Source organism: Schistocerca cancellata, chromosome 1, assembly GCF_023864275.1.
Source record: "Schistocerca cancellata isolate TAMUIC-IGC-003103 chromosome 1, iqSchCanc2.1, whole genome shotgun sequence".
Classification (NCBI taxonomy): domain Eukaryota; kingdom Metazoa; phylum Arthropoda; class Insecta; order Orthoptera; family Acrididae; genus Schistocerca; species Schistocerca cancellata.
The window spans coordinates 853,674,850-853,686,385 of NC_064626.1; positions in this window are offsets into that span (position 1 = coordinate 853,674,850).

Genomic DNA, 11,536 nt, shown 5'->3' on the forward strand with positions numbered 1-11,536 from the left:
TGCTCAGTTCACTGTATGGGTTTACAGCAGTGCAGGAAGGCCATATTAGTACAGAGCAAATGTTTCAACACGTTCAACTGTATCACAGTAGGTACCACCAAAGAATCTCATCTACAGGTAACATCTCACTCCTGGCTCTGACTTGTGCAGCCTATGTCTGTCTACAGCAGAGAGCTGCCTGTCCTCTTGAATTTCCCATCCACCATATACTGACCACATGGGTGATCCTTAGAGTATAAAATGAATAATCTTTAAGTGTAACAACCATCAAACATTTGTGAATTGGACTGGACTAACGAGAAAGCAGTTCGAGTTAAAAATGTAAATAAATATAAAAATAAAGGTGTAAAATGCAGTAAGTAATGTTTAAGTACTGCACAGATTTAACACAGTTCGGTGAACGATACATTCCTAAGGAGGGAGGAGTGCTGTGCCAACATCTTCCATGCAGACTTCACAATCTGTGAGCAAATGGGCCATTCTGCATCCTGTTTAATTTTGAAGCATGGATAGAAAATTAGTGAGATGACATGGTGCAAGCCCTGAGCCAAACACAGCGGACCACTGGCTTACCTCATGCTGCACTGACTTGGCCCTCTACATGCCCAGATGTGATGACTTGTCAAAATAAATTCTCGCCATATGAACACAAATAATGACTGCTCCAGCCCAGCAATATCTGTCTTGGACTGCTACCCATGCGAGGACTACTCCTAGCCAGCCATCAACCTGATGTGGATAACCCAGTCTCATTTACAACTAAGTGCTGACTCCACTAGCTGTGAGTCTAGATCTGATGCTGGAACCTTCCATCTTGTGTCTCCTCCAGGCTGCCAAAGACTGACTTCTTGGCATCTGCAAGGGGTCCTTGACTTGTAGTCAACTCCTGGGTGCATCGTAACAAGCACTCGTCAAGGTGCTGATGCTGTCTCTCTACTGTTGCCACCTTCCTGCTTGGTGCCCTCACATTGGACACCAGCTGGCTGCTGCATGTTTTTCTGAAGTGAGCTGCATCACCTCAGAGTCAGTGCACACCACTGAGAGGCAGTCTTCGGTAGCTGTATGATATCTGGCTGAATGAAATACAATGTTGGCACATTCCTGATTGTACAACTGCTATGATACTGGTTTTTCACATCAACTGCCCAGTTCACCATCCTGACATATATGCTGTTAAAACCTATTTGACCATCCAGACACAATAATAAGCATTTCAGCACACAATCACAAGTAGGTAGGAGCAACATTCTGCATATACGAAAGGATTTTGCATTAATTTTTTACTTTGAAACACCATTTTAATGTTGGCTGTTTTTGAGGTCAGATTAATCCTCCTGTAACAAGAAAAACCATCTGTCAAAATTTGTTGGGGCAGTGAGTCGAATGGAGCTGGGATGAAAGACTCAGGTACACCAGATTCAGGTATGTCATTCTATGCTGCTTCAATTCTTTGTCAGAGTTCATCAGTAATAGTGGCAGATGAGTCGTGGCATGCCAGTCTCTGGGCAACTCATTACCAGATGTTTCCAATGAGAGATAGATATGGAGAATCAGTCGAGTACCCACCCTCTATACTGAGCAGGTTAGGACAGCAGGGCCAGCATGCAGTCTTTTACTATCTGGTTGAAAGAAGTCAGGAGACCTCGAAGATAGGGCACAGCCTCAGTCTATTTTATGTCAAAATTGCAATGGCTGCTGTCCAATTTACGAGTGATGCAAACCAGGAGGATTGTGTTGTGATGTGTAACATCATTCCAGATACTGGACCCATATGACAATGATGAATGCAGTCTGGTAGCCTTCATTCTCCTCGAAGCCTCCACTCCTTGTTATGTCGACTGTGATGAAAAATTGAGGCCCATCATAAAATATGTGATGCCAGTCCTGTTTCCAAAGTTCTCATTTGGTGTGCCGTGTCGGCAGGCCCTTCTCAGCTGCTGCACTTAGGGAAGCACCAATAGTGGCCTCTGTGCTGACAGGCCATAGTGCTCCATAGATTGTCACATAGCCAATATGAATAACTGTCTTACTACGAACAAACCCATTACATCGCTGTACAATCCTACATGGACAAGCAAATTAATGTCTATCCTCTTCAGCACTAGTCATACAGGGCCACTGAGATACTGGAGAGTATTGAGTATGGGACTCCTGAACTTTATTTGTATGACAGTCACAGGATCTATACAAATACAAGCAGCAATATTGTGGAATGATAAACAACAGTCCTGATAGACTATGATCATGCAGCTGTCGAATTATTACATGTGCTAGTAGACATTCCTCCTCCTTATGAAAGGCATAACACAATCTTTTAACAAACAAAAAACATTCAAATGCTGTATAATCTTTCTTTATATACAGAAAGTAGATGACATTACACCTACCACCTTCATCTGGTTGCACTGAAATGCTAAACACTAGCATATCCAAACATGTAGTACAATTCATGCCAATAAGATACTTTTTGCTAGCCATCTGTCTGCTGTGGCAATTTTTGCAGTGTAGCTTTGAAATCCGAATGCTTTAACATTGTGGTATCAGGAAACTTGAGCACCTTAAGCAGCAAAAGCTCTAAGCAATTCTGGAGATCATGTGTGATGACCAAGTCATCAACACCCAAGTTCTAAAAAGAGCACCTTTCAACAACGTATAAGCTGGTGTCACCCATCATCTGGCGAAGATGGAAGGGACAGATCCTCCACATGAGTGACATCAGACTTCCATCGCAAGCACCTTGCAGTGAACGGCATTCTTGTTAGAGATGGGTTACACAGATCAGTTGAAATGAATCACGAAGAGAACCAGCTCAGTCCTTAGAGCCAATGGAAACCAGCAGAAGATTGTGAACATCATCTGCATACTGTCACCATGGTTATTGCTGCACTTTTCTTCAAAGTCAACCAAGTTCAACTACAACTACTGAGGGTGCTGCAGACAACACAAAGTTCACTCAAAAATTGCTCTGTGCAGTCAAAAATTAAAAAATAATTTTGTGCAGAACTCGAAATGGATTACATTACGCCAAAGCACTTTGCTGAGTTAACTGGTTCTTAACATCACAGAAGTGATGTACATCTAGTGCACCATTCACACTTGGTCAGAAATGCATAGAGTAGGAAGTAGATTGCAGCAGTGCCAGATGCAGGCAAGCGCGGGTGTTGTCCCCGACAAAATACGACACAGCTGTTACAACACTGCGAGGTGTAGAAACAGCTGACACAGCAGTAGCGAAGCAGAAGAAAGCAAAAGCCATTCTAAACTGGTGGCTATCTAGTCATTTTATATTATAGTCACTACTGTTAGTATCGCAGTTCTACTACCACATGCCTATGATGCTGGAGGAGATGCCATCTGGAATGCTGTTTGTGGACCACAGTTCGGCTCTGCGATGGGACTGTCCACCCTGAAACCACAGGAGTTGCAGCCACCATCACTCTGGGCCAGCACAGGCCATGGGAAGCAGTTTGACGACCATCAACACAGGGCCATGGGTCACACCATTGTGTGACCAGCTTGCTGCTCACTGGGCAGTACTGGGCGTGCAAGTCATACCACTGCACTTGTGACCATAGTTAGCTGAGGCCACCAGGACCGGAGTCATTGCTGACAGGTGGCTGTGTCACTAATCATTGCTCAGCTGATGCTGCAGTGTCAGCGTTACTGGATGACAACACACATGAGGCCACAGGATGCCGCAGCCATGTCACTGATTTCTGTATTAAACCATGGCAGGGAGCCATAATTAAGTAATTTGGGAACTTCTGGCTGTTTGACAGGCACTACACAGCATCTTCCTGCACTCCAAATCCACCAGGCGTCTTCACTGGTGTCAGCTCAACACCTGGACCTACAGCCTACAGTGTGGTGAGTCAAGAAATTTAATTTTTGCTGTCAAAGTGTTTCAATGATGGAAAAGAATCTTTACTGCCGTGCTCTTTGTAAGGTGAATTTTGTTAAAAGTAAGAAGCCTGTGGATTTGTCACACTTAAGAGGTAGTCACAGCTGTCTAGTACCTGATAAATGCATGCAGTCTAAGCTGGAAGGTCATTCAGTACTATATACAGAATCAGTATCAGTAGAATGTTTCACATGTAATCATTAAGGTCATGTGGCTAGACACTGGCGAGAATCAAAATGATTAGATGTAAAAATTAAGTTAATATATTTTATTTTGTGTCTCTTGCAATTGTTGGCGTTTTGGAATGTGTATTGAGAAGAACAAGTCTTTTACAAAGTCAGGGATGCAATGAGTATCAGAACCAGATGCAGTTCACATATTGTTGGAAAGGTTAGCACAACTGACAGCATTTAATATGGAGTTTAGTAGACTGGTAAAAGAGCAGTCTCCACAGTGAAGTATAAATTTGATAGCTGCAAGTTTAGTTGCTCCATTCTCTGGTAAATCAACTGAGGGTGTGAAAGCATTTGTTGGTAATCTTAGGAATTTGGCAGAGGTGCAAGGATGGTCTGATGCAGAACTTTGTATGGTAGCAAAATTAAGATTAACTGGAGAAGCAAAAGCTTATGCGTGTTATACAGAGGCTTTTGGGGGAGCTGGGATATTTGATGAATTCAGGAAGTGGTTGGCGCAAAGGTATATAAAGCAAAACAGTGCCACACGTTTTAGGGAACAGTTGGGCAGAGTAGCAAAGAGGCCTATGGCATTTGGAATCGGTAGAAGAATTTGTGGACAGAATAAGCATGATCTATGGTTACATGTACAAGTTGGAGTAGAATGCTGTGGTGAATGAAGTAATTTTATGGAAGGCTGAAGTGAGGGTGCTTGACACATTTTTAGGAGGGTTGCTTTCAGAAATGTCAAGGTGAGTACAGACTGGAGTGCTGACTGATCTGTGCACAGTTCTCAGACTGGCAGTAGAATGTGAGGAAATTGACATATCAACAAGCTGCAAGCTAGACAAACATTGTTTTCAGCAAATATAAGATGTTACGTGGACAGATGGGACATGTTTGGAAGCAATGTCGCCAGCTGTGGGGGACTGAGAATAGAGGCATAAGTCAGCATAATGGTAATGGTAGTTTCAGAGGTAGGGTACAAGGAAAGAGGCAGATGTTAACATGTTAAATGTCAATGGGAACCCGAAGTCCACATACGGGCATTTCCAGTAAAATTAGATGCTACAAAGTCATACACAAAGGATAGTGTCATCATAGGAACAGTACAGAAAAAGAATTGCAGGAAGTTTTTGGACAAAGGGGTGCATATGTTAGCTGCCATTGGAGATCTGTAGGATGGAACCCAGCAGAGATGTCACACCGTTGGGATTATATAACAACAAAAACAATCTATTATTGATAAAATTATTTAATTGGATAGATAAAAATATACTCACCACATGGTGGCAGAACACACACATAAAAGAATGTTGTGACTGGCAAGCTTTCAGAGCCAGTGGCCCCTTCTTCAGGCAGAAGGATTGAAGGGGAAGGAAGAAGGTTGAAGGAAAAGGACTAGAGAGGTCTATGAAATGAGGTAGATTCAGGGAAAGTCACCCAGAACCGTGGGTCAGGGGAGACTTAGCATATGGGATGAGAAGGAAAGACTGATTATTAGAGTCTGCATCACATGTGATTTGAAAATCTGAGAGCTTGAAGTTGGAAGACAGGATAATATACAAGACAGAGATTACTACTAAATCATCGTGCACAAGTTACAGCAATACACCACCTTTTTCACCTCAGCCTTCACTGCACACAGTTACCCCACCAGCCTAGTTAAAACACAGATTTCCCGGGCCATAACATCCAATCCTGGTACTGCTGATCCCTCCGCAAAACAGCTTTCGAGAACACACACAAAAAAAAAAGTTCAAATGTGTGTGAAATCTTATGGGACTTAACTGCTAAGGTCATCAGTCCCTAAACTTACATACTACTTAACCTAAATTATACTAAGGACAAACACACACACCCATGCCCAAGGGAGGACTCGAACCTCTGCCGAGACCAGCCACACAGTCCATGACTGCAGCGCCGTAGACCGCTTGGCTAATCCGGTGTGGCTCGAGCACACCATTGGTGACTCAGTATTATCCTGGTCTGGAAAGTGTTAATCAGCTACTTCGACAGGGCCATGACTTCCTAAAATCATGCCCTGAAATGAGATCCATTCAGTCTGAAATTTTGCCCACCACACCTAGAATAGCTTTCTGTCACGCTCCCAGTCTCTGCAATATTCATTTTAGATCCTATGCTCCTTCTGCACCCATCTGCCATCTGCCTACCCTATGTCTCCTACCCCTGTGACTGTTCCTGCTGGAAGACTTGCCCTATGCACCCTCCTGCCACCACCTATAATAGCCCTGTATATCAAAGGGAGAGCCAGCTGCTAAATGACGTATGTCATACACCAGTTATTATGTAAACACTGTTCAGCCTTCTACATCGGCATGACTACCACCAAATTATCAATTAGGATGAATAGGCACAGGCAAAGGGTATATACTGGTAACTTGCAATATCCTGTTGCAGAGCATGCTCTACAACATGAAATTCGTGACCTTGGCACCTGTTTCATCACACACACCATCGGGATTCTTCCTCCAAACACCAGCTTCTCAGAACTCTGCTGGTGGGAACTAGCGCTACATGTCCTTGGTTCTCGCCACACACATGGCCTTAATTTACGTTAATTTCTTCTGTCTCAGCTTTTCTTCACTGTAACTACTCTTTGCTTCACTCCGTTTTAGTGTTTTACGTCTTTCATTGTCTTTCCCATCAATTTTTCACTGGCCCTTCCCAACTCTGTTACGTACAATGCATCTAGCTTTTCACTCTTATTAATTTGTGCATGATGTTTTAGTAGTTGTCTCTGTCTTGCATATTACCCTGTCTTCCATCTTTAAGCTCTCAGGTTTACAAGTCTCAGCCGATGCAGTCCCCAACAATCAGTCTTTCCTTCTCATACTGTACAGTAAGTCTCCCCTGAACCGCAGTTCTGGGTGACTTTCCCAAAATCTACCCCTTTTTGTAGACCTCCCCAGTCCTTTTCCTTTAGCTTTATTCCTTCCCCTTTAACCCTTCTGCCTGAAGAAGGAGCCACTGGCTTCAAAAGCTTGCTACTCAAACAGTCTTGTGTGTGCTCTGCCGCCACTTGATGAGTAGATTTTTCATCTATCCATCTATCTATTACACCACTGGGATTGGTGGACATAGATCTTTTCCTGGGTACAGTTCAGTTCAGACAATGTGTAGAGATTGTGTCACACAAGAGGGCTGTGGCATAATTCTGGGGTTGGATTTCTTGCATCAGCATTGTGCCAAAATCAACCTCCGGCGGCACATGGTGGAGCTCTATGGGAAAATGTTTCAGTTGGACAAAACTGCTGCCAGTGTAGCCAAGTTGCGAGGTAAATCTATCAAGTATGACAAGCCATTTAAAATGCAAACAGTTACACTAACAGTCGATTCACACAGTTGTGTACCTAATGGTACCAGGAAACCACTAGGGATGTTGTGTGGGGTGGAATTGTTGAAAGAAACTGAAGTATTGGATCAGGCGGGTTGTTTAGTGAAAAGAAGAGTTATACATGTACAAGAGGTACATAGCGAAACAATCGACACCTATGTTTGTGGATGATTTTGGTGCCAAGGATTTAATGTTAAGAAAGGGGTGGTTGATTATGTGGACATCCTGGAAGAAGAAGAGTGGGACACATGGGGGCTCGCCACAGACTGTCGCCGAATCCCATTAAAACTGCATTACAAAGGAAAGAGAAGCTCCTAAAAGAGACTGATAAGGAATATACAGAAGAGTTACTGGTGAAATTCAGAGGTTTGTTTCTTCCAGAAGGGCCATTGCCAGTAATGCATAGTATGCAGCACCAAATACCAACAGGATATGAATCACCAGAATTCCAAGGTACTTGCAGCCAATTCTGGAGGAATTAATTGATCAGCAGCTGAAGGGTGGGATTATTGAGAAAAGTAATAGCCCATGGGGTGGGGTGGGAGGTTGTTGGAACTGTCGTTGAGCTCAAGAAACCAGTGGATGGACCATGAAAATATAATGCCAGGACTGTAACAGGATCCTACCCTTTGCCAAACATTATGGAAACCACAGACCATTTAGGCCAGTGCAAGTATTTTTCAGTATAGGAATAACTACCATCAGCTAGAAGTCACTTCAGAGGACTGACCAAAAACAGCACTTTCTTCACCCTCGAGACATCATCAATTGAGGAGGATGGTTTTCAGATCGCAGAAAGCACAGGCGACATTTCAGTGGGTGTCGAACAGAGTCAACGCATGGCATATCTTTATCATATAATTGTCCTTGCAAGTGATGTGAAGCAGCACATACAACACCTAAGGGAACTATTCCTGAGATTGAGAGCCATGAATTTAACTTTAAGTACAGAGAAGTACAATTTTGGGTTAGAAGAAGTGGTGTACCTTGGTCACATAATTAGTTAATAAGAGGTTCACACAGACCCAAGGCCAGTTAAAGCCACAGTGAATATCCTGTACCTGAATCAGTGAAGGAACTACTATCATTCCTTGGCGTCCTGAATTATTACAGTAGGTTCATAAAAGGATTTGTGGGTATTGTCAGACTATTAACACAATTTCTGAAGAAAGGTTCAAAGTTCATTTGATCAGAGGACTGTCAGCATGCTTTTGAGAAACTGAAAGAAGTTTTGTCAGCAAGACCAGTCTTAGTGTTTCTGAATTTCAATAAGGAATTTATTCCGTTATGCAGTGCACCCAACCATGCACTTTGTTGTGTGTTGTCTCAAGAGATAGAGGGCACAGAGCATCCAGTGGCCTATGCATCAAGGCAGATGAACTCAGTGGAGAAGAATTACTCCACAAAATAAAAATAAATGTTGAGCCTTATTTATGGTATCGCCTACATCAAGTATTATCTCTATGGGAAAAAGTTGTGAGTGATAACAGATCATGCAATTTTCAAATGGTTACTCAGTTGAAGGCTCTATCTAGTAGGTTGACACAATGAGCAGTATGATTGAGTGAGTTTGATTTTGAGATCATAAATAAATCTCGAAAAAAAACTGGGAATGCAGACAGGTTAAGTAAGACACTAGCAGTGTTACAAATATGTGGTAATGAGCTTGAAGAATGGCAGACAGCACAGAGGATGCATATCAAATTAAACAGTTTTATAAGCAGTCACAGTTTTGTATACAAATGGGTAGGTGTGCAGAGGAACTAAGTTGAGCTGCGAATGGTGGTGTCAGCATAGCTGAGAGATAGAGTATTATGGAAGACTAATGATCACACGTCAGCAGATCATGGGGATTGTAGTGAAACGTCCCCATAGAACAATTATACACGACTGTGCTTATACTGACACACAATATTTTTAGCACAACACAATCTGACTTTCAAAAACCCCTACAAAAGAATGGCCCTGACTAACATTAACCTATACCTTTCACAAATCACTTACCTCACAAAAATCTTCATTACTCGAACTACTGCAATACAGCGAGTGCCACTACTGCCAGCTAAATAAAAGATTCAAACTACAGAAGGCACTAACTACTGATAGGCATAGTTAGCAAATGAAAGATTTTAATAGAGAACAAACAATGTATTTACCTCAATAGTGTTAAAAAGTCACAATGTATATAGCAGTTCATGATATCCAGTATTACAAATTTCAAAACTCCGCCATCTCTCTCCTCACATCCACCACTGCTGGCGGCTCACCTCCAACTGCGCAACGCTACGCGCTGTTCACATCCAGCTGCCCAACACTACAATGGCAGACAACAATGCAAACTAGCCACAGACTGCACACAGCACAACCAGTGATTTTCATACAGAGCGCTACGTAACGTTGGCAATAAGAAAACATAAACAGCCTACTTACATAGCTCCCATGCTCCCCACAAAAAATTTTACTAATTGTTTTGGGCAGTAGCCAATAATGATTTGATAAAATTTTTCATAATTACAATAACAAAGATATCAAATGCACACACTTATTGATACAATGTTGGTCAAAAGCAAAAATTTTCTCACAGTCCATAAAGACAGTCCTGATCATTCATCACAGTAAAATTGCAGTGTTTTTCTCAAAGTCTGAACAATAAAAGAAAATGCACACGGAAGTAGTGGATTTCCATGCAGTCTTAAAGAAGTAGTGTTGTCCTTCCAACAGAAAGACAGTGCTGACTCTCGACATGCAGACAGGTAATGGGCCACAACAGAGTAAACCCACAGCAGAGTCATTCGAAGTTTTGAAGACTATTGGTAGGTAGGTCATCACAGAGCAAACCACTGTAGTCCTGGTAGAGATTACGGTATTGGTGGGCCACCATAGGTGTAGACCCACTGTAGTCCTTGTAGAGATGGCCAGCAGCCATCTGTTGTGACTGTGCAGGTGCACAATCACCAGTGAAGAGTCTTTCGGATAATATAGCAAGTCCATAACCACCACTTGTGCATTCACAAAGTTTTTGGAATTGTCCTTAGAACCAGAAATGCTGTTATCCAGTCCCTTGCTGAATTATTAACACATGTGCAAACACCATCAGTCCCTACTTCTCACATATTGTCCATTACTATGACCAACAGAAACGTGTGCAGTGAAATGTGACTTACAAGTTACTTAATTTGATGAGCTGGTGTCAATTACAATTTTATAACATAAGAATACAATAACAAAGGTACAAAATACATCATTAAAGAACATAACAATACAGATAACATTTGTAGTACAGGCTTTACAAAAAAATCGAAATAACACATACATCAGTGTTACAGAAATTATGACATAAGTAAATACATAAAAGATCAGAAGCTTTTTTCCAGGCGTCTGTCGTGCAGCTGGGTGCCCACGACGCATTACGCGAAGGTGGTCACTTAACTTTCTTACCAAAATATTTACAACAGCAGTTTCCGCTACAGTGACAGTCTCATATAAAAATATTTCAGAGGTCAAGAATTTGCGTTACAAATCTGTAGAAACAAAATCCTATTTATATAACAGTGTCCAAAAAATTTTCGTCGGCATTGTAATACATTCACGCATTTACATACATTTCATAATTCTTAAAGTACGATTCTTGGTTTCCAACAACCTTTTTCACAAACCAGAGTCCCTAACCACTACTCATTATTCCTTACCTTATTCGTCGACACATCTTCAATATTTCATCATAACAGATACGTAGCATAATCAAATAACTCATATAGCATCAGCTTATTGATCATAAACATACCGCAACAGCGTAATATACATAGTCATCGTAATAATAACATCATAACACCTCAGTCAACTCTCAAAATCGTCGTAGCTTCCTCCAGTAATTTCAAAACCTGAAAAAAATTCTCTGCTCATGCCAAAAGTGTCATCTGCCTCAAAACCTACTTTAAAAATCGTGATCCCATACCAAATATATCATTCAAAGCTCTCATAATATCACAATGGGTCCGAAAAAATATGAACAGTTCACAAAGTACAGACAAAATACAGTTTCGTAAGTGTGAAGTTATCCAACGGTGTAATTACTGCCGTAGTAAAAAAGTTTGTCTCTCTCAG